Below are 20,105 nucleotides of genomic sequence, written 5' to 3' on the forward strand. Positions count from 1 at the left end.
GAGAATTCAAATTTCCTACTGAGGGTTAGTGGCTCGCGGGGCCTGTGTACCAGCCTGCTTGTCTTGGCAGAAGTTTGGCATTTTGATACGCCTGATGCTTTCCTGTGCCGTCTGCCTCATTCCTCACTCCTTGAATTTCCTGTGGGCTGGGGTTGAGGGGGTTCAGCCCAGTCTCCACCCAGCACCCTCAGCCAGCTCGTCTGTGCCATCTGCCTCATTCCTCACTCCTTGAGTTTCCCATGGGCTGGGGTTGAGGGGGTTGAGCCCAGTCTCCACCCAGCACCCTCAGCCAGCTCGTCTGTGCCGTCTGCCTCATTCCTCACTCCTTGAGTTTCCTGTGGGCTGGGGTTGAGGGGGTTCAGCCCAGTCTCCACCCAGCACCCTCAGCCAGCTCGTCTGTGCCGTCTGCCTCATTCCTCACTCCTTGAGTTTCCCATGGGCTGGGGTTGAGGGGGTTGAGCCCACAGTCTCCACCCAGCACCCTCAGCCAGCTCGTCTGTGCCGTCTGCCTCATTCCTCACTCCTTGAGTTTCCTGTGGGTTGGGGTTGAGGGGGTTGAGCCCACAGTCTCCACCCAGCACCCTCAGCCGGCTCCTCTGTTGGGTGCTGTGTCTGCGTCTCTGCATTGTTCCACCGACACCACAGCTGCACTTGTCCCTGTGATGGGCCCAGGCTGGGCTCCTCTTGCCCTGTGCTCTCCGATTCCTATTACCTGTCACCAAACAGTTCGGCCCCCTTGGTGGTCCTTGCCTGAGTCACCGTGGGTAGCAAAATGGTTCTTCTAGAACTTTTGTGGCTGTATTATTACAGACTTGTCTTTAGTAGGGGCAAAATCCCATCCTCACGTCCCTCACCAAATTAAATGGCTGTCCAGACTCCATGTGGACTGTGACCCTGGGCCTGTGGGACCGGACTGGCCTGGGGAATGGGCATGACTCGTGTTGTGGAGGGAGGCGGGGAGTGGAAGAGAGGATGCCCTTCCATGTGTGGCCCTCCCTGCCCTGCGCTCCCCACACAAACTCCCTGGTTTCTGCCTCTGCCAAGCCATGAGCCTCCAGGAGGGCCTGGACTGGGGGAAACCAGTCTGGGGGCTGCAGCCCCCTCAGGCCCAGCTTCAGAGGACCCCACAAAGTGATGGGCCTGAAGGGGAGGGGGAGGGCATCTGCCTACTCTGCAGACCCAGGCCAGGGGCTGGGCCAGACACAGGGGCTGCTTCTGGGCATGACCCCCCCAACCCCCCGCCCAAGTGAGGTGGCTGTGTGACCTTCGTGCTGGGCCTTTGTCTGGGACACAGAGCTGTGGCCTCCCCCACTGTGCAGGGATGGCCGACCTGTCTCTTGAGACCGTCTGTCCCCTTCTGAGCCCCTGGGAATAGTGGGGTGAGTTACCAGCCACACAGCTGCATGGCTGGACACTTCTCCCCACACCTAGGCCTGAGTCCCTGTGCTGGAGCACCGAGGGTCATCTGGGCGGGAGCTGCCTGCGGCCTGTGGGTGCCTAGCTGTGCATCTCTGGGACCTGGAGGGAAGGATAGCTCAGAAGGGGCTTTTCAGGGGTGACCTTGTAATGCAAATTAAGGAAAGAGGGTGAACAGGGAACACTCGAAGATGAGAGATGCCTTTTCTCTTTGAGCATGTGTGAGAACATGCTAGGGTGGTCTGGAAGGTCTGTAATGGGGGTGGTGCTGGGTATTGCCCTATGGGGGGGTGCAGCCTCCGCTTCACAGGGCTCTGCACCAACAGGCCCAGGTCCTCGTGGGGCCTTTGCATGGGCAGCTATGGGCACAGTAGCCACATGTAGGGGGGCCTCCCCAAATGGAGCCTGCAGGGTTTGCAGTGGTGAGTCCTCAACTGCTAACATAAAATGCACATATTTTAGGTTATAACTGGATGAGTTTTGACAAATGTGACACCAGTAACCCACAGCTCGGTCAAGACAGAACACTCCTTGGTCAAGACAGAACAACACCCTGAACATTCCTCATGCCTCTCCCCAGGTAACCCCCCCACAGAGGGAACCGCTGTCCTCATGTGTTTTTCAGGATAGGTTAGTTTCTCCAATTCTGAAACTTGGTGTAAACTTTCACCCCGTCAGTGCCTTTGGCGGCATCCATGTTGCTTTCTTTTTTCTTGCCTTATTACTCTGGCTAGCAAGTCTAGTGTGATATGGAATAGAAACAGTGGGACTGGCTGTCCTTGTCCTGTGCTTGATCTTACAGTGAAGCTTTCGGTTTTTCCCCATTAAATAGTATGAGGGCTATGGATTCTGTAGATGCCTTTTATTAGGCTGAAGAAGTTTCCTTCTTTTCCTAATTTGCTGAGTTTCTATTATGAATAGTGTTGAATTTTGTCTAATGTTTTTTCCTGTATCTATCAGAGATACAATCATATGGTTTTTCTTAGTCTTTTAATTGGTTGATTTGCTTTTTTTTTTTTTTTTCTTTTTTTTGATGGAGTTTCACAATTGTTGCCCAGGCTAGAGTACAGTGGCATGATCTTCGCTTACTGCAGCCTCCACCTCCTGTGTTCAAGTAATTCTCCTGCCTCAGCCTCCCGAGTAGCTGGGATTATAGGTGCTTGCCACCATGCCCAGCTCATTTTTTGTATTTTTAGTAGAGATGGGGTTTCACCATGTTGGCCAGGCTGGTCACAAACTCCTCACCTCAAGTGATCCACCTGCCTTGGCCTCCCAAAGTGCTGGGATTACAGATGTGAGGTACCGTGCCTGGCTGATTGGTTTTCAGATTGAACCAACCTTGCATTCCTCATCATGGAATATAATCCACAGTCCAGTTGAGCATGGTGTCTAATTCTTTTTACATATTTCTGATATTACCAATTTGCTAATATCTTGCTGAGGTTTTGTTTTCTGTCTATATTCATGAGGTATATTGGTCTGTGGTTTGGCTTTGTTTTCTTTCTTTCTTTTTTTTTTGAGACAAGAGTCTTGCTCTGTCGCCCAGGCCAGAGTGCAGTGGTGAGATCGCAGCTCACTGCAATGTCCATCTCCTGGGTTCAAGCAATTCTCCTGCCTCAGCCTCCCGGGTAGCTGGGACTATAGGCGTCTGCCAACATGCCTGGCTAATTTTTTCTATTTTTAGTAGAGATGGGGTTTCACCATGTTAGCCAGGGTGGTCTCGATCTCCTGACCTCATGATCCACCTGCCTCAGCCTCCCAAAGTGCTGGGATTACAGGTGTGAGCCACCGTGCTTGGCCTCTTTTTTTTTTTTTTTTTTTTGAGACAGTTTTACTCTGTCACTCACGCTGGGAGTGTAGTGGTGTGATCTTGGCTCACTGCAACCTCTGCCTCCTGGGTTCAAATGATTCTTGTGCCTCAGCCTCCCGAGTAGCTGGGATTACAGGTGCACACCACCACACCTGGCTCATTTTTTGTTTTTAGCAGAGACAAGGTTTTGCCATGTTGGCCAGGCTGGTCTCGAACTCCTGGCCTCAAGTGATCTACCCACCTTGGCCTCCCAAAGTGCTGGGATTACAGGTGTGAACCACTGTGTCTGGCCTGTGGTTTTTTCTTTTCTTTTCTTTTTTTTTTTTGAGATGGAGTCTCGCTCTGTCACCCAGGTTGGAGTGCAGTGGTGTGATCTCGGTTCACTGCAACCTCCGCCTCCCGGTTTGAGTGATTCTCCTGCCTCAGCCTCTCAGGTAGCTGGGACTACAGGTGTCCACCACCACGCCTAGCTAATTTTTTGTATTTTTAGTACAGACGGGTTTTCACTGTGTTAGCTAGGATGGTGTCAATCTCCTGACCTAATGATCTGCCTGCCTTGGCCTCCCAAAGTGCTGGGATTATAGACGTGAGCCACTGCGCCCCTCTGGTTTTCTTTTCTTGTACTGTCTTTTTCTGGTTTTAGTATTATGGTAATGCTGGCCTGATGAAACACACTGGGAAGTGTTTCCTCCTCTTCTGTTTTTTGGAAGAGGTTGTGTAGAATTGGTGTTATTTCTTTTAAGGTTTGGTGGATTCAGTCAAACCATCTTTGCTTGGACGTTTACTTTTATTTCTTTTTCTTTTTCTTTTTTTTTTGAGACAGAGTTTCACTCTTGTTGCCTAGGCTGGAGTGCAATGGCATGATCTGGGCTCACCACAACCTCCACCTCCCAGGTTCAAGTGATTCTCCTGCCTCAGCCTCCCGAGTAGCTGGAATTACAGGCATACGCCACCATGCCCGGCTAATTTTTGTATTTTTAGTAGAGATGGGGTTCTCCATGTTGGTCAGGCTGATCTTGAACTCCCAACCTCAGGTGATCCACCTGCCTTGGCCTCCCGCAGTGCTGGGATTACAGGCATGAGCCACCGCGTCCAGCTGGATGCTTCCTTTTCATATCTTTACAGATTTACAGATTTAATAGCTGAAGGGCTCTTCGTTATCAGTTACATTTTGGGTGAGTTTGGGTTGTGGTTTTTAAGGAATTGGTCCATTTCTTCTAAGTTATAAAATTTACATGCCTAGAGGGGAGTTGTTTGTGCTTTTGACTTTGTGTTTTGAGCAGCCCTGAGACCAAAGATGAGTCTTGACTGAGCCTCTGAGGGGCAGCTGGGCCCCGAGGCTGATGGGAAGAGCCAGACGAGGCCTGGGAAGATGGATCCGTCCCAGTGTGGCCGCGCGGCTGTCAGGAGGGCACGGGGACTGGGCACGGCCATCAGGAAGGTGGGGGGACTGGGCTCCTGTAGCAAACTCGGGGGCTTAAAGCAACAGAAACCCACCCCCACTGTCCTGGAGGCCAGAAGTCTGAGATCAAGGCTTCGGCAGGGCCGTGTTCCCACTGGAGACTCCAGGGGGAGGGTCCTCCTGCCCTTTCCAGCTCCCAGGGGCTTCAGGTGTTCCTCGGCTTGTGGCCGCGTCGCTCGTCTCTGCCTCTGACTTCACTTGACCACATCCTCTGTCTGTGTTTTCTCCTCGCCTGTCTCTTAGAAGGATGCTTCCCACTGGATTTAGGGCCCACCATACTCCAGGACGATCTCGTCTCAAAGCCCTCAACCTACTGATGTCTGTAGAGACCCTTTTCCAAATACTGTCACGTCCACAGGTTCTGGGGCGAGGACGTGGATGTGTCTTTTTGGGGTTCCGCATTCTCCTACTATTACGGTGTCTGGGCCTCCGGGCAAGCCCGTCTGCTGCCTGGGTCTATGGGTGGCTCCGGCCCCACTCTGGCCCTGCCCAGGAATGGGTGTGCACGGCCCCACCAGAGAAGGGGTACCCCCCGCCCCCAGTGTGGACCCACAGACCCTGTAGAGGGGGGAGAAGGCAGCTCTCCAGCCCACGGGGGCTTTGCTCTTCTCAGCTCGGGGGTCGTGGGATGGGGAGGTCAGCAGAGCCGGCAAGGTATTCACAAGGTGCTTGGTGTCTGGTTCCCACCCTGTGGGCCTGAGGACGAAGCTCGGCATATTCACCATCACTATCAGGTCATTCCCTTACCGCCACCGAGTGGCCGGGGCTGCAACTTGGCAGTGGGGTCCCCATTGCGGTACTGAGAGAGGGCTGAGGGTGCTGGTCACGCACTGCCCTGTGCTGAGTGGACGTGGCCAGGGCATGTGGACAGGCTGGTTTTCGGCGCTGCCTGCAGGGCGATGGACTCAGCACAGTCCCCACTGTGAACTGGGCACCCGGGGTTGAGGGGAACACCCTGGGGGACGCTGGGCACTTGGGTCTGGGGGACACGGGTTGGGGGGATGCCTGGGAGACCCTGGGCACTCAGGTCAGGGGGACGCCCAGGAAACGCTGCCAGCTGTGCTGCCCTGCAGAGTGGGAGGCTGGGTCCATGTGTGGGCACTTTGTTCTGAGCAGCCTGGATCAGAGGCCTGGGCTCACACTGTCTACACAGCTGTGCTGCCTGAGCCCCAACAGGTGACAGTGATGGGCCAGCTGTCCCTCCAGGGCCCCAGGGAAGGGTGTGGGGAGGCACCCCCGAGCTGTGGGTTTAACCCTCACCTGCCTGCACCCCTGCTCCCTGTGGAGGGGCAGCCTGGCCTCTCCCGTGTCCCCAGGTGGGGCGCGGTCTCCTTGCCCTCTCGTTGTTTCCCCCTCCCCCTGCCAACCTGCCCCAAGGGAAGATGAGTCTCATTGACATCCTGCTCCCGGGAGAGCCAGAGGCCCGGCCCCGAAAGGCAGATGCCTCAAGCCCAGGGATGTGGCGTCCTGGTGTGGTCGGGCTGAGGAGCCCTGGGGGCTGTGTGGCCCCCTCCTTGCTGCAGCTCTGCTTTTGGCTGAGATCACTGGGCTGGGTGGGCTGGGCTGGGGAGGGTCCACCCCGAGGAGGTGTGGAGCCCCTGTGAGGTGGCCACTGCCAGCCCTAGGATAGGAGAAGGGTGAGGACTCAAGGATGTGTGGATGGGTCCAATCGGCTGCCACCACCTGGAGGCCCCCAGGCTTTGCTGCTACCCCAGAGCCCTCAGGACAACAGAGGCCTCGAGCGCGTCCTGCCAGCCAGGAGCCTGGTCCCCAGCACCTGGCTCCATGGCCCGGGAAGGCAGGGGCTCCGTAGGTGTTTGTGGCAGGAATACACAGGCCTCCCACTGTGGGGGCTTCTGGGGGGCCCTGCTGCAGCTCCAGATAGGGGGCTGGGGGCTGCCGTGGACAGCGTCCCCCTAAGGGGGTAGTGGACACTGGGCGTGGAGGGTCGCGGGGGGCAGGGCAGCCCGAGGATGGTCAGAGTGATGCCCTGGATGAGGTGTCCCCACCCCTGCCCTGGATGAGGTGACCCCACCCCCCCAGAGGCCGGACCTTCCTCCGAAAGAGGCTTTGAGCTTCAGAAAGAGAGTTGCTCCACAGGCGTCCTGTGGCTGCTGGAAGCTCACGTTTCCCTTTGAGAAAGAAAAGCCCTGAGCCCCTTTCTCAGGTGGGCATTTGAGGTCTTGGGCCTGGTGGCTCTTGCAGAAGCCAGGCCCAGCAGCAGGGGCTGGAGACTGGAAAAGGCTCAGCCAGGCTGCTCCATGCAGGGGCCGCTCTGTGCAGCGGCTGGTTCGGGGACGTGGCTGGGGTGTGGTCACCTCCGGGGTTAAGAGCAACCGCGGGGCAGAGGCTCAGCTCCACACGCCTCACTCCTATTTCCAAAATACCTTTCCATTCACACAATTGACAACACTGATGTTAGCAGGAAGTGTCGCACCCGCGGCTGTGTACTTATGTGTGCTGTCATCTGGTGCGTGCACGTGTTTCCACACAGGTGCTCTGTGTGTCCCCCTGGCCCGAGAGGGGTGTCACCGGCGCCTCTGTGTCCTGGTGCCCCTAGCCACGCTCCCTCCTCTTCCCTCCCAGGGAACATGGGGCTTCTCTGCCTGGGAAATAGCCACAAACCACGATGCCAGCTCCCGTCGCTTGGGGATCTTCTCGCAGGTTCCTGCATGGGGCTGCCCAGGCCCTGCCGACCAGCCCCCGTTATCCCTCGAACTCTTGGACTTGCTTGGACCAGGGGTGGCAGGAAGGGACCAGGGACCTGTCCACTCAGCACCTCAGGCAGGTGAAGGAAAAAAGAACCACTCCTGCTATTGCATTTCGGGAGACTGGTGCCCTCACGGGCGTGGGTGGCCTCGGGTGCCCCGACCTGCTGCCGCAGCCTCGAGCCCGGGCAGAGCCTTCCTCCCGGGAGGGGCCTGTGCTTTTCTCGGTGCCCGCCGCGTCTCGGCCTCCCCAGGGTCCCCGTGAGTGTGTGAAGGGGGTGCCCACTGGCTTCTGTCGGGGTGTGGGGCTTGCAGAGGCCCAGCCCAACCTTCAGCTTTGGGGCCTGACCCTGGACTGCAGGTTCTCACCTGGGCCATCGGTTTTGACTCTGGGCCACAGGACCTTACCCTGGGCTGGGGAACTCTGGGCTGTGGGTTCTGACCTGGGCTTCGGGACCTGACCCTGGGCCTCGGGTAGGGTTGCCGCAGGAGGCTGAGGGGGTGGTGGGGCCGCGGGAGGCTGAGGGGGTGGTGGGGCCGCGGGAGGCTGAGGGGGTGGTGGGGCCGCGGGAGGCTGAGGGGGTGGTGGGGCCGCGGGAGGCTGAGGGGGTGGTGGGGCCGCGGGAGGCTGAGGGGGTGGTGGGGCGGTTGACTGAGGAGGGGCCTCCACGTGCTCCTCTCGGTTTGACCCAGGTCTGTGGGGCTCCTGGGCCTGCAGGCGCCGCCTCCCACTCCTGCTGGGGCCCCCGTCTCCTGGGCCTGCAGCAACCCAGGGCTGTGTTGTGTCTCCAGGCGACGGTGAGGTGTCCCCTCTCAGCTCTGCGGAAGTGAGTCTCGGTGTCTTGGAGATGTGTTCTCTGGAGACTCCGGGTGACGATGCTTCCTGCCCCTTCCGGTTCCCGGCGGCCGGACACCCCAGGGTGGGTGGATCACTCTGTCTCCGTGTTCACGCAGCCTTGTTCCCTTGCTGTGTATCATCGTCCCTGGCTTTACGAAGCCGTCACTGGGTCTGGGCCGTCCTCAATCCAGGATGACCTGATCTCAAGGCCTTCCCCTTAATCACAACTGCAGAGACCCTAGTTCCAAATAGGTCCCGTTCTGAGATTCCGGGTGGCCGTGAATTTAGGGAGACAGTATTCAGCCCAGTGTCCCCATTGTCCTGGGGTCAAGGCCGACCCTCAGACCCTCCTCGGGGGAGCTGACACCCAGTGAGGGGACAGACAACAGGAAGAGCAGGCCTGGCCACGCCTGCCCCAAAGGCACCGTGGACAGATGGGCGGGTGGCTGGGGAGGCCCCTGGCGGGGGTGACAGTGACTGAGTGGGGGATGCCCCTGGGCCTGGGGTGGGTTGGCTGGGGCACCCCCTGAGCTGTGCCGTCCACCTCCACCAGACAGGGCTGTGAAAGGGCAGGGCAGGCAGACGGGCCGGGGCTGTAGCCCGCAGCTGTGCGGCACACAATGGGGCCGGCCCTGGAGGGGACACAGGTCCTGATCTGGCTGATGATGCTGCGTATCTTTTGCATGGAGAAGAACTGTGAGTGTGGACATCGTGTGGGGAGACGAGGCCACCTGACGGAGAGCCTGGAGCCCGCCCTTTAAGGGAACAAGGCGCTTTTTTCACCCTTTTTTTCATGTGTCTCAGACAGCTGGCTCCTTAAATATTAATCAGGGTCATTGAGATGCAAATGCGTGCCCACCACAGAAGGCCCCGCAGCTGCAGGGCTGGCACCGAACATCCTGGTGGCCCAGATGCAGCCCTGACCAGAGCCAGCGGCGAAGACCACCTTCCCTGAGGACAAACGGGCGCCGGCCCCTCGACAGGAGCAAGGGTGGTGTGGGCCTTGCTGGGTCTTGCTGGGTCTTGCTGGCCGTGGCTTTCGGGGCTTTCACTGCCCTTAAAACGAGGTGTCCTGAGGCCGGGCGCAGTGGCTTATGCCTGTAATCCCAGCACTGTGGGAGGCCGAGGCGGGTGGATCATGAGGTCAGGAGATCGAGACCATCCTGGCTAACGTGGTGAAACCCCGTCTCTACTAAAAGTACAAAATATTAGCTGGGCGTGGTGGCAGGCGCCTGTAGTCCCAGCTACTCGGGAGGCAGAGGCAGGAGAATGGCGTGAACCCGGGAGGTGGAGCTTGCAGTGAGCTGAGATTGCGCCACTGCACTCCAGCCTGGGTGACACAGTGAGACTCCATCTCAAAAAAGAAAAAAAAACAACAACAAGGTGTCCTGGACAGGCACTCGCCAGGGCCCTCTCGAAGCCGTGGGGCTGGGGGAAGGTGCCGTGTGTCCAGCCTGTGGTGGGTTCAGAGGCTGAGTTTAGAAAAGTCCGGCCTGGGAAGCACATCACTGGGTGGACACGGTGACCTGGATGCAGGGGGTTGGCTGTGCTCAGGACACGATGACCTGGATGCAGGGGGGCAGCTGTGCTCGTGACACGGCGACCTGGATGCAGGGGGGCGGCTGTGCTCGTGACACGGTGACCTGGATGCAGGGGGGTGGCTGTGCTCGTGACACGGCGACCTAGATGCAGGGGGGTGGCTGTGCTCAGGACACGATGACCTGGATGCAGGGGGGCGGCTGTGCTCGTGACACGGTGACCTGGATGCAGGGGGGTGGCTGTGCTCGTGACACGGCGACCTAGATGCAGGGGGGTGGCTGTGCTCAGGACACGATGACCTGGATGCAGGGGGAAGGCTGTGCTCGTGACACGGTGACCTGGATGCAGGGGGGCGGCTGTGCTCGTGACACGGCGACCTGGATGCAGGGGGGTGGCTGTGCTCAGGACACGATGACCTGGATGCAGGGGGGCGGCTGTGCTCGTGACACGGCGACCTGGATGCAGGGGGGCGGCTGTGCTCAGGACAGGATGACCTGGATGCAGGGCGGAGGCTGTGCTCGTGACACGATGACCTGGATGCAGGGGGGCGGCTGTGCTCAGGACACAGTGACCTGGATGCAGGGGGGCGGCTGTGCTCAGGACATGGTGACCTGGATGCAGGGGGGCAGCTGTGCTCAGGACACGGTGACCTGGATGCAGGGGGGCAGCTGTGCTCAGGACACGGTGACCTGGATGCAGGGGGGTGGCTGTGCTCAGGACACGGTGACCTGGATGCAGGGGGAAGGCTGTGCTCGTGACACGATGACCTGGATGCAGGGGGGCGGCTGTGCTCAGGACACAGTGACCTGGATGCAGGGGGGCGGCTGTGCTCAGGACACGGTGACCTGGATGCAGGGGCGCGGGGTGGCTGTGCTCAGGCTGCCCGGGGTCAACCATCAGCAGAAACAAAATAGGATGGAAGAGGCAGAGAGGCCAGGAGCCACAATGGCCCGCACGGAGCCGGGTCTCCTCCCGCTTCCTTAGCACACATGTTAGAGGACAAACCCCAGCTCAGCTCTTCATAATAAACACAGTGGAAGCTTCAGGGTCTCAGAAGTGCAGCCCAGGCCGGGCGCGGTGGCTCACGCCTGTAATCCTACCACTTTGGGAGGCCGAGGCAGGTGGATTACGAGATCATGAGTTTGAGACCAGCCTGGCCAACATGGTGAAACCCCGTCTCTACTAAAAATACAAAAATTAGCCGGGTGTGGTGGCAGGCGCCTGTATTCCCAGCTACTCGGGAGGCTGAGGCAGGAGAACCTCTTGAACCCAGGAGGCGGAGGCTGTGGTGAGCCCAGATAGCATCACTGCACTCCAGCCTGGGTGACAGAGTGAGACTCCGTCTCAAAACAACAGCACAACACCCGGAACTGGAGGCTCTCACACGCCACAGTTAGAGAGATTTTCTGGTCATAATAGTTTCTGTGTGGATTGGAACTCATGCAAAGCAGCACACAGAGTGGACGGTGAGCTCCAACATGTCCACGGGTGAACATCAGCGTGGCCACCACCAGGTCCAGAGCAGAGTAGACCCTGTGCCTCCAGTGTCCGTCGCCTTCCACACGTGGCCGCAGTTCTGTGCGTGGGGCCGCCCGCCATCCTGCCGCCTCTGACCTGGGCCGTGGGCTTGTGACACGTGTCTGAGCTTTCCAGTCGTGGCCGTGACGCTCTCTGCGGAGGCTCCGTCGCGCGCGTGCTGCCTCCGTCCCCTCTGCCCTGGACGGCCCGTGGTCACTCACTACCTTTGTCTCTCACCCTGGGGGTTTCGTGACCCCGGAGCCTCCACGTCCTGGTACAGAGCCTGCCTCTCCGGGACTGGGCTTCGGCCGAGCAGACACTGCCCAGCTGCTCTTTGACCAGCGTTCTCTGCTCTGTGTCTGGCTGGCATCGGCGGCTTGCTGAGTCCAGCCTGGCATCTCGCTGGCGTCGGCGGCTCGTTGGGTCCAGCCTGGCGCTGACACATTTCCGTGCTCATTTCATTTTCCAAATCAACTCCCCGAGGTGAGGTGGGCTCGTGCCAGCAGGTGGGAGCCGGTCGTGCACGTCTGCCCAGCTCCGTGCTGAGTGAGGACGTGTTGCGGGCTTGAACTGGAGATGGGGGCGGGCACAGTGTTTAGATCACAGAAATTCAAAACCACATAAATCAGGGCTTTATCCAGAGAGCCAGGCATGATTTCCAAACACAAAATGCACCCATTTAAATGTAACCGACGGTTTCTGACAAGGGCACCCGGCACCACAGCTGAGACTCAGAACATTCCTCTCCCAGATCTCCCCGTGTTCCGGCCCCGGCAACATGGGCCTGCGTCTGCCACTGGAGTTGGGCCGCGGTCCTCCCTGCAGTTGCGCGAGTGGAGCTGTGCCCTGTGAGCTCTTTCGTCTGTGTTCTTTAGCTGAGCGTGGTGCCTTGGAGGGTCCGACGCTGTGCGTATCAACAGCCGGATGTGCCTGCTTCTGAGGACGATGGCTCCAAGATGACCCGGTTCACCCGTCCTCCTGCTGACGGACACCGGCACCACCCCGGGTCCTGGCTGCAGTAAATCAACCCGCTATAAACGCTGCTTACACGTCCTTGTGCTTTCATTTCTCTTGGGCAGACACCTAGGAGTGGAGTGGCTGCTTCCTGAGGAAGTTCACGCTTCACGTTTCCAGAACTGACACTTCTCCAGAGTGGCTGCCTCGTCCCGTCCTGGTGGGCGTACGAGGCTTCTCCTCCTGCATTTTCTGGAAGAGCTTGGATAGGGCAGTGTTATTTCTCTACCGAGCATTGCATGGAAGTTGCCAGTGAACACATCTTGGCCTCAAGTTTTCTTTGTGGAAAATTTAAAATTACAAATTCAATTTCTTTTTTCTTTTTTTGAGATGGAGTCTCACTCTGTCACCGAGGCTAGAGTGCAATGGTGTGATCTGCGCTCACTGCAACCTCTGCTTCCCGGGTTCAAGCGATTCTCCTGCCACAGCCTCCCGAGTACCTGGGATTACAGGTGTGCACCATCACGGGGGCTAGTTTTTGTATTTTTGGTAGAGACGGGATTTCACCATGTTGGCCAGGCTGGTCTCGAACTCCTGTCCTCAGGTGATCCACCTGCCTGGGCCTCCTAAAATGCTGGGATGACAGGCGTGAGCCACTGCGCCCAGCCCAAATTCAATTTCTTCAATTATTATGGGACTCTTGGGCTTTCTTTCTTCGTCGGCTGTAGGGAGAGGATTAGGGTTTTGGCTAGCGTTCGTTTTAGTAATCTGTGCCTTTCACGGAGTGTTTCTCATTTAATGTAGGGTGCTGAGTTGATTAGAATAAAGTTGTTCATAATATTACCTTATTATTCCTGTAGCATCTCTGTGGATTTGTGGTGATATCTTTTCTTCTTGATATTGGCTATTTGTATTTTCTCACCTTTTTGCTAGATCATTGCAGCCTGGGGTTCACCGACGTTGTTCTGTAATGGATCCTGGTTTCCTGTAAACCCGTGTATGTCCTGTGTCTGTAATGCGTCCTGGTTTCCTGTAACCCGTGTTTGTCCCGTGTCTGTAATGCGTCCCGGTTTCCTGTAACCCGTGTTTGTCCCGTGTCTGTAATGCGTCCCGGTTTCCTGTAACCCGTGTGTGTCCCGTGTCTGTAATGCGTCCCGGTTTCCTGTAACCCGTGTGTGTCCCGCGTCTGTAATGCGTCCCGGTTTCCTGTAAACCCGTGTGTGTCCCGCGTCTGTAATGCGTCCCGGTTTCCTGTAAACCCGTGTGTGTCCCGCGTCTGTAATGCGTCCCGGTTTCCTGTAACCCGTGTGTGTCCCGTGTCTGTAATGCGTCCCGGTTTCCTGTAAACCCGTGTGTGTCCCGTGTCTGTAATGCGTCCCGGTTTCCTGTAAACCCGTGTGTGTCCCGTGTCTGTAATGCGTCCCGGTTTCCTGTAACCCGTGTGTGTCCCGTGTCTGTAATGCGTCCCGGTTTCCTGTAACCCGTGTGTGTCCCGTGTCTGTAATGCGTCCCGGTTTCCCGTAAACCCGTGTGTGTCCCGTGTCTGTAATGCGTCCCGGTTTCCCGTAAACCCGTGTGTGTCCCGTGTCTGTAATGCGTCCCGGTTTCCTGTAACCCGTGTGTGTCCCGTGTCTGTAATGCGTCCCGGTTTCCCGTAAACCCGTGTGTGTCCCGTGTCTGTAATGCGTCCCGGTTTCCTGTAACCCGTGTGTGTCCCGTGTCTGTAATGCGCCCCGGTTTCCCGTAAACCCGTGTGTGTCCCGTGTCTGTAATGCGTCCCGGTTTCCTGTAACCCGTGTGTGTCCCGTGTCTGTAATGCGTCCCGGTTTCCCGTAAACCCGTGTGTGTCCCGTGTCTGTAATGCGTCCCGGTTTCCCGTAAACCCGTGTGTGTCCCGTGTCTGTAATGCGTCCCGGTTTCCTGTAACCCGTGTGTGTCCCGTGTCTGTAATGCGTCCCGGTTTCCTGTAACCCGTGTGTGTCCCGTGTCTGTAATGCGTCCCGGTTTCCTGTAACCCGTGTGTGTCCCGTGTCTGTAATGCGTCCCGGTTTCCTGTAACCCGTGTGTGTCCCGTGTCTGTAATGCGTCCCGGTTTCCTGTAAACCCGTGTGTGTCCCGTGTCTGTAATGCGTCCCGGTTTCCTGTAAACCCGTGTGTGTCCCGTGTCTGTAATGCGTCCCGGTTTCCTGTAACCCGTGTGTGTCCCGTGTCTGTAATGCGTCCCGGTTTCCTGTAACCCGTGTGTGTCCCGTGTCTGTAATGCGTCCCGGTTTCCTGTAAACCCGTGTGTGTCCCGTGTCTGTAATGCGTCCCGGTTTCCTGTAAACCCGTGTGTGTCCCGTGTCTGTAATGCGTCCCGGTTTCCTGTAACCCGTGTGTGTCCCGTGTCTGTAATGCGTCCCGGTTTCCTGTAACCCGTGTGTGTCCCGTGTCTGTAATGCGTCCCGGTTTCCTGTAACCCGTGTGTGTCCCGTGTCTGTAATGCGTCCCGGTTTCCTGTAAACCCGTGTGTGTCCCGTGTCTGTAATGCGTCCCGGTTTCCTGTAAACCCGTGTGTGTCCCGCGTCTGTAATGCGTCCCGGTTTCCTGTAACCCGTGTGTGTCCCGCGTCTGTAATGCGTCCCGGTTTCCTGTAACCCGTGTGTGTCCCGCGTCTGTAATGCGTCCCGGTTTCCTGTAAACCCGTGTGTGTCCCGCGTCTGTAATGCGTCCCGGTTTCCTGTAACCCGTGTGTGTCCCGCGTCTGTAATGCGTCCCGGTTTCCTGTAAACCCGTGTGTGTCCCGCGTCTGTAATGCGTCCCGGTTTCCTGTAACCCGTGTGTGTCCCGCGTCTGTAATGCGTCCCGGTTTCCTGTAACCCGTGTGTGTCCCGCGTCTGTAATGCGTCCCGGTTTCCTGTAACCCGTGTGTGTCCCGCGTCTGTAATGCGTCCCGGTTTCCTGTAAACCCGTGTGTGTCCCGCGTCTGTAATGCGTCCCGGTTTCCTGTAAACCCGTGTGTGTCCCGCGTCTGTAATGCGTCCCGGTTTCCTGTAACCCGTGTGTGTCCCGCGTCTGTAATGCGTCCCGGTTTCCTGTAAACCCGTGTGTGTCCCGCGTCTGTAATGCGTCCCGGTTTCCTGTAACCCGTGTGTGTCCCGCGTCTGTAATGCGTCCCGGTTTCCTGTAACCCGTGTGTGTCCCGCGTCTGTAATGCGTCCCGGTTTCCTGTAACCCGTGTGTGTCCCGCGTCTGTAATGCGTCCCGGTTTCCTGTAAACCCGTGTGTGTCCCGCGTCTGTAATGCGTCCCGGTTTCCTGTAAACCCGTGTGTGTCCCGCGTCTGTAATGCGTCCCGGTTTCCTGTAAACCCGTGTGTGTCCCGCGTCTGTAATGCGTCCCGGTTTCCTGTAAACCCGTGTGTGTCCCGCGTCTGTAATGCGTCCCGGTTTCCTGTAACCCGTGTGTGTCCCGCGTCTGTAATGCGTCCCGGTTTCCTGTAACCCGTGTGTGTCCCGCGTCTGTAATGCGTCCCGGTTTCCTGTAAACCCGTGTGTGTCCCGCGTCTGTAATGCGTCCCGGTTTCCTGTAAACCCGTGTGTGTCCCGCGTCTGTAATGCGTCCCGGTTTCCTGTAACCCGTGTGCGTCCCGCGTCTGTAATGCGTCCCGGTTTCCTGTAACCCGTGTGCGTCCCGCGTCTGTAATGCGTCCCGGTTTCCTGTAACCCGTGTGCGTCCCGTGTCTGTAATGCGTCCCGGTTTCCTGTAACCCGTGTGTGTCCCGTGTCTGTAATGCGTCCCGGTTTCCTGTAACCCGTGTGTGTCCCGTGTCTGTAATGCGTCCCGGTTTCCTGTAACCCGTGTGTGTCCCGTGTCTGTAATGCGTCCCGGTTTCCTGTAAACCCGTGTGTGTCCCGTGTCTGTAATGCGTCCCGGTTTCCTGTAAACCCGTGTGTGTCCCGTGTCTGTAATGCGTCCCGGTTTCCTGTAACCCGTGTGTGTCCCGTGTCTGTAATGCGTCCCGGTTTCCTGTAACCCGTGTGTGTCCCGTGTCTGTAATGCGTCCCGGTTTCCTGTAAACCCGTGTGTGTCCCGTGTCTGTAATGCGTCCCGGTTTCCTGTAAACCCGTGTGTGTCCCGTGTCTGTAATGCGTCCCGGTTTCCTGTAAACCCGTGTGTGTCCCGTGTCTGTAATGCGTCCCGGTTTCCTGTAACCCGTGTGTGTCCCGTGTCTGTAATGCGTCCCGGTTTCCTGTAACCCGTGTGTGTCCCGCGTCTGTAATGCGTCCCGGTTTCCTGTAAACCCGTGTGTGTCCCGCGTCTGTAATGCGTCCCGGTTTCCTGTAAACCCGTGTGTGTCCCGCGTCTGTAATGCGTCCCGGTTTCCTGTAAACCCGTGTGTGTCCCGCGTCTGTAATGCGTCCCGGTTTCCTGTAACCCGTGTGTGTCCCGCGTCTGTAATGCGTCCCGGTTTCCTGTAACCCGTGTGTGTCCCGCGTCTGTAATGCGTCCCGGTTTCCTGTAAACCCGTGTGTGTCCCGTGTCTGTAATGCGTCCCGGTTTCCTGTAACCCGTGTGTGTCCCGTGTCTGTAATGCGTCCCGGTTTCCTGTAAACCCGTGTGTGTCCCGCGTCTGTAATGCGTCCCGGTTTCCTGTAACCCGTGTGTGTCCCGCGTCTGTAATGCGTCCCGGTTTCCTGTAACCCGTGTGTGTCCCGCGTCTGTAATGCGTCCCGGTTTCCTGTAACCCGTGTGTGTCCCGCGTCTGTAATGCGTCCCGGTTTCCTGTAAACCCGTGTGTGTCCCGCGTCTGTAATGCGTCCCGGTTTCCTGTAAACCCGTGTGTGTCCCGCGTCTGTAATGCGTCCCGGTTTCCTGTAAACCCGTGTGTGTCCCGCGTCTGTAATGCGTCCCGGTTTCCTGTAAACCCGTGTGTGTCCCGCGTCTGTAATGCGTCCCGGTTTCCTGTAACCCGTGTGTGTCCCGCGTCTGTAATGCGTCCCGGTTTCCTGTAAACCCGTGTGTGTCCCGCGTCTGTAATGCGTCCCGGTTTCCTGTAAACCCGTGTGTGTCCCGCGTCTGTAATGCGTCCCGGTTTCCTGTAAACCCGTGTGTGTCCCGCGTCTGTAATGCGTCCCGGTTTCCTGTAACCCGTGTGTGTCCCGCGTCTGTAATGCGTCCCGGTTTCCTGTAAACCCGTGTGTGTCCCGCGTCTGTAATGCGTCCCGGTTTCCTGTAAACCCGTGTGCGTCCCGCGTCTGTAATGCGTCCCGGTTTCCTGTAAACCCGTGTGCGTCCCGCGTCTGTAATGCGTCCCGGTTTCCTGTAACCCGTGTGCGTCCCGCGTCTGTAATGCGTCCCGGTTTCCTGTAACCCGTGTGCGTCCCGCGTCTGTAATGCGTCCCGGTTTCCTGTAACCCGTGTGCGTCCCGCGTCTGTAATGCGTCCCGGTTTCCTGTAACCCGTGTGCGTCCCGCGCCTGTAATGCGTCCCGGTTTCCTGTAAACCCGTGTGCGTCCCGCGCCTGTAATGCGTCCCGGTTTCCTGTAAACCCGTGTGCGTCCCGCGTCTGTAATGCGTCCCGGTTTCCTGTAACCCGTGTGCGTCCCGCGTCTGTAATGCGTCCCGGTTTCCTGTAACCCGTGTGCGTCCCGCGTCTGTAATGCGTCCCGGTTTCCTGTAACCCGTGTGCGTCCCGCGTCTGTAATGCGTCCCGGTTTCCTGTAACCCGTGTGCGTCCCGCGTCTGTAATGCGTCCCGGTTTCCTGTAACCCGTGTGCGTCCCGTGTCTGTAATGCGTCCCGGTTTCCTGTAACCCGTGTGCGTCCCGTGTCTGTAATGCGTCCCGGTTTCCTGTAACCCGTGTGCGTCCCGTGTCTGTAATGCGTCCCGGTTTCCTGTAACCCGTGTGCGTCCCGTGTCTGTAATGCGTCCCGGTTTCCTGTAACCCGTGTGCGTCCCGTGTCTGTAATGCGTCCCGGTTTCCTGTAACCCGTGTGCGTCCCGTGTCTGTAATGCGTCCCGGTTTCCTGTAACCCGTGTGTGTCCCGTGTCTGTAATGCGTCCCGGTTTCCTGTAACCCGTGTGCGTCCCGTGTCTGTAATGCGTCCCGGTTTCCTGTAACCCGTGTGCGTCCCGTGTCTGTAATGCGTCCCGGTTTCCTGTAACCCGTGTGCGTCCCGTGTCTGTAATGCGTCCCGGTTTCCTGTAACCCGTGTGCGTCCCGTGTCTGTAATGCGTCCCGGTTTCCTGTAACCCGTGTGCGTCCCGTGTCTGTAATGCGTCCCGGTTTCCTGTAACCCGTGTGCGTCCCGTGTCTGTAATGCGTCCCGGTTTCCTGTAACCCGTGTGTGTCCCGTGTCTGTAATGCGTCCCGGTTTCCTGTAACCCGTGTGTGTCCCGTGTCTGTAATGCGTCCTGGTTTCCTGTAACCCGTGTGTGTCCCGTGTCTGTAATGTGTCTCGGTTTCCTGTAACCCGTGTGTGTCCCGTGTCTGTAATGTGTCTGGTTTCCTGTAACCCGTGTGTGTCCCGTGTCTGTAATGCGTCCCGGTTTCCTGTAACCCGTGTGTGTCCCGTGTCTGTAATGCGTCCCGGTTTCCTGTAACCCGTGTGTGTCCCGTGTCTGTAATGCGTCCCGGTTTCCTGTAACCCGTGTGTGTCCCGTGTCTGTAATGCGTCCCGGTTTCCTGTAAACCTGTGTGTGTCCCGTGTCTGTAATGCGTCCCGGTTTCCTGTAACCCGTGTGTGTCCCGTGTCTGTAATGCGTCCCGGTTTCCTGTAACCCGTGTGTGTCCCGCGTCTGTAATGCGTCCCGGTTTCCTGTAACCCGTGTGTGTCCCGCGTCTGTAATGCGTCCCGGTTTCCTGTAACCCGTGTGTGTCCCGCGTCTGTAATGCGTCCCGGTTTCCTGTAAACCCGTGTGTGTCCTGTGTCTGTAATGTGTCCCGGTTTCCTGTAACCCGTGTGTGTCCTGTGTCTGTAATGTGTCCCGGTTTCCTGTAACCCGTGTGTGTCCTGTGTCTGTAATGTGTCCCGGTTTCCTGTAACCCGTGTGTGTCCCGTGTCTGTAATGTGTCCCGGTTTCCTGTAACCCGTGTGTGTCCCATGTCTGTAATGTGTCCCGGTTTCCTGTAACCCGTGTGTGTCCCGTGTCTGTAATGTGTCCTGGTTTCCTGTAAACCCGTGTGTGTCCCATGTCATCTGGACAAGGTACCTCCTCCCAGCGGCCCGGGGTGCTGACCTGGCTCAGTGCCTCTTCCTTCTTTTGCTGAGTGTTCTTTCCTCTTTTCTGTGGTTCAGATGAGAGTCTGCTGATGTTCCTCCAGCACGTCCACATGGCTGCAGGTGAAGGGCTTCGCAGTAGCCCACCGTGGGCAGGTGTTTAAAGGACAACTTCCAGGTTAGGAAAAAGATGAGGCAGAGGAGATGGCCCCACTTGCCACCCAAGAGAAAAAGAGGCTCAGGGAGGGGAGGAAAGGATGCTGTGGCCCGCCATCTGTCTGCACACCAACCATCAGAGCTGACGGAAGCTTCCACCAACTTGCTTCCAGCAATGGGCCAACGACAATCAAGGCGGCTATGACGGCCAGTCCAGGGCTGGTTTGAAAGCTGTAACAGTTTGGACAGTGTGGTATGATCTGGGCAGGTATAGACCACACTGGGTCAGGTGTAGACCCTAGAACGGTGAGCCACCAACCCAGACTCAGCGGGTCAGCTGCGGCCCCCGGCCAGGCCGCCCAGGCAGAGTAAGGTGGCCGCAGCCCTGCAGGGAGGGTGGCACTGTCTGCAAACCCTCCCGGTGCCCCAGGTTCCCCAATGCGCTCAGACCTGGGGGTGGGCACGGAGGCCCCCCAGCCTTCCCCTGCCTAGTGCCTGGGGTG

This window comes from Pan paniscus, chromosome 18, assembly GCF_029289425.2.
Source record: "Pan paniscus chromosome 18, NHGRI_mPanPan1-v2.0_pri, whole genome shotgun sequence".
Lineage (NCBI taxonomy): Eukaryota > Metazoa > Chordata > Mammalia > Primates > Hominidae > Pan > Pan paniscus.